The sequence below is a fragment of the Mesoplodon densirostris genome, unplaced genomic scaffold, assembly GCF_025265405.1.
Source record: "Mesoplodon densirostris isolate mMesDen1 unplaced genomic scaffold, mMesDen1 primary haplotype scaffold_37, whole genome shotgun sequence".
Taxonomy (NCBI): Eukaryota; Metazoa; Chordata; class Mammalia; order Artiodactyla; family Ziphiidae; genus Mesoplodon; species Mesoplodon densirostris.
In genome coordinates, this window is record NW_026778196.1 from 11,388,995 (window position 1) to 11,392,402 (window position 3,408).

A 3,408-nucleotide genomic window follows, 5' to 3' on the forward strand; every position below is an offset into this window, starting at 1 on the left:
GGAGCATTGTGATCACAAGTGTCCCAGATCATTGTGTTGTCAGGTGTCATGGAGTGTTGTGAGGACTGTGGTCATGGAGCATTGTGATGATATTGGCCATGGAGCATTGTGATGAGAAGGTCGTGGAGCATTGGGCTGACATTTGTTCATGGATTACTGAGATGACAGGGGTCATGTAGCATTGTGATGACAAGGGAATGGATCATGGTGATGACAAGGTCCTGGAGCATTGTGATGGGAAGACCATGGAGACTTGTGATGAAAAGTCTCATGGAGAATTCTGATGAAAAGGGGCATGGAGCATTGTGATTACAGGGGTCTTGGAGCATTGTGATGAAAAGGGCATGGAACATTGTGATGAGAAGGCCAGGAAACATTCTGATGACATGCCTCATGGAGCTTTTTGATGACAAGGCCATGGAGCATTGTGATTACATGGATCTTGGAGCATTGTGATGGAAAGGGAATGGATTATTGTGATGAAAAAGGCTTGGAGCCTTGTCATGACAGGGTTCAAGGAGCATACTGACGACAAGTGTCAGGGAGCATTGTGATGACAAGTGTATTGAGCATCAGGATGACAAAGATCATGGAGCATTGTGATGAGAAGACCATGGATAATTGTGATGATGAGCGTCATGGGGTGCTGTGATGATAAGTTATATGGAACATTGTGATCACAAGGGTTTGGAGCATTATGATGTCAGAGGTCATGGAGAATATTGATTTCATTGTGATGACAATAGACTGAAGTATTATGATGATGGGCAACGTGCACTGTGATGACAGGGTTCATGGAGCATTGAGATGAAAATGGGCATGGTGCATTGTGTTTACAAGGTCTTGGAGCATTGTGATGACAAGGGCATGGAGCATTGTGATGAGAAGGCCATGGAACATTCTGATGACATGCGTCATGGAGCTTTGTGATGAGAAGGGCATGGAGCATTGTGATTACAGTGGTTTTCAGCATTGTGATGACAAGTGTCATGGAACCTTGTGAAGACTACGCCGTGGAACATAGTGATGGCAGGGTTCATGGTGCATTGTTATGACAGAGGTAATGGAGCATTGTGATGAGAAGGCCATGGAACATTAGTCTGAAATGTTTCATGGATTTTTGTGATGAGAGTGGGCATGGAGGATTGTGATGACAAGGGTACGGAACTCTATGATACATTCGTCATGCAGGATTGTAATGACAAGGACATGGAGCATTGTGATGAGAAGGGCATCGAGCATTGTTATGACAAGTGTCATGGAGCTCTGTGATGACAAGGGCATTGAGCAATGTTATGAGAGGGTTCATGGAGCATGGTGATGACAATGACATTTAGCATTGTGATGCCAGTGGTCATGGAGCTTTCTGCTGACCAGTCATGGAGCATTTTGATGACAAGGACATGGTGCATTGTGATGAGAAGGGCAGGGAGCATTTTGATGACTGGCTCATGCAGCAATTTGATGAAAAGTGTAATGGAATATTTTGATGGCGGGGGTTATAGAACATTGTGATGTCAGGGGTCTTGGAGCTTTGGGATGAAAAGGATCATGGAGCATTTTGATGACATGGGTTATGGAACATTGAGATGTCAGGGGTCATGGAACATTGTGTTGATAAGGGGATGTAGCAGTGTGATGACAGGGTCATGGAACATTCTGATTACAGGGGTGAGGGAGTATTGCGATGACTAGGGATGGAATACTGTGATATCTCTGGTAACAGCGCATTTTGATGAGAAGTGCATGGAGCATTGTGATTACAAAGTTTATGGAGCATTGCAATGACAAGATTGTGTACCGTTGTGATGAAATGCGCGTGGCACACTGTGATGATAATGGTTATGGAGCATTGTTCTGACAAAGACATGTAGCATTGTGATGACGAGGGTCACAGAGAATTGTGATGAAAAGTTCATGGAGCATTGTGGTAACAAATGTCACAGAGCCTTGTGATGACGCGGGCTTGGACAATTTTGAGGAAAAACGTTATGAAGCATTGTGATGACTGGAGTCACTGAGCATTGTGATGACAGGGGTCATGGAGGTCTGTGATGACATGTGTCATGGAACATTGTGCAGACAAGTGCATGGAGCATTGTGATGACCAGGGTCATGGAGCATTGTGCTGAGAAAGGCATAGAGCATTGTGATGACAAGGGTCAAAGAGCACTGCGAAGAAAAGTTCATGGAGCATTGGGGTTAAAAAGGTCACAGAGACAGTTGATGACAAGGGCATGGACCATTGTGATGACAAAGTTCATGAAGCATTGTGATGACTGGAGTCACGGAGCATTGTGATGACATGGGTCATGGAGCATTGTGATAACAAGGGCATGGAGCATTGTGATGACAAGGGCATGGAACATTGGTGTAATACGTTTCATGGTTTCTTGCGATGACAGTTGGAATGGCCTATTGTGATGACAAGGGCATGGAACATTGTGATGAGAAGGCCATGGAGCATTCTGATGACATGTGTCATGGAGCTATGTGAAGACAAGGGCATGGAGCAACGTGATGAGAGCGTTCATGGAGCATTGTGATGACAATGACATGGAGCATTGTGATGCCAAGGGTAATGGATCTTTGTGATGACAAAGGTCATGGAGCATTTTGATGGCAAGTGCGTTGTGCATTGTGATGAGAAGGGCAGGGAGCATTCTGATGACTGGGTCATAAAGCAATTTGATGAAAATTGTCATGGAACATTTTGATGACAGGTGTTATAGAACATTGTGATGTCAGGGGTCATCGAACATTGTGATGATAAGTACGTGTAGCATTGTGATGACAGGAGTCATGGAACATTGTGATGACAGGGGTGAGGGAGTATTGTGACAAATAGTGATGTAGCATTGTGATATCAGTGGTGAGAGAGCATTTTGATGAGAAGTGCATGGAGCACTGTGATGACAAATTTTATGGAGCATTGTGATGACAAGGTTGTGGAGCACTGTGATGACAAGCGCATGGTGCATTGTGATGACATGTGACATGGAGCATTGTGCTGACAAGCGCATGGAGCACTGTGATAACAAGGTTCATGGAGCATTGTGCTGAGAAAGACATAGAAAATTGTGATGACAAGGGTCAAAGAGCATTGTGATGAAAAGTTCATGGAGCATTGTGGTTGAAAAGATCACAGAGACTGTTGATGACGAGGGCATGGACCATTGTAATGACAAAGGTCATGAAGCATTGTGATGACTGGAGTCATGGAGAATTGTGCTGACAGGGGTCATGGAGCATTGTGATAATAAGGGCATTGAGCATCGTGATGAGAATGGCATGGAACATTTGTCTAATGAGTTTCATGCAGTATTTCGATGACAGTTGGAATGGCACACTGTGATGACAAGGGCATGGAGCATTGTGATGACCAGGTCATGCCGTATTGTGAAGACA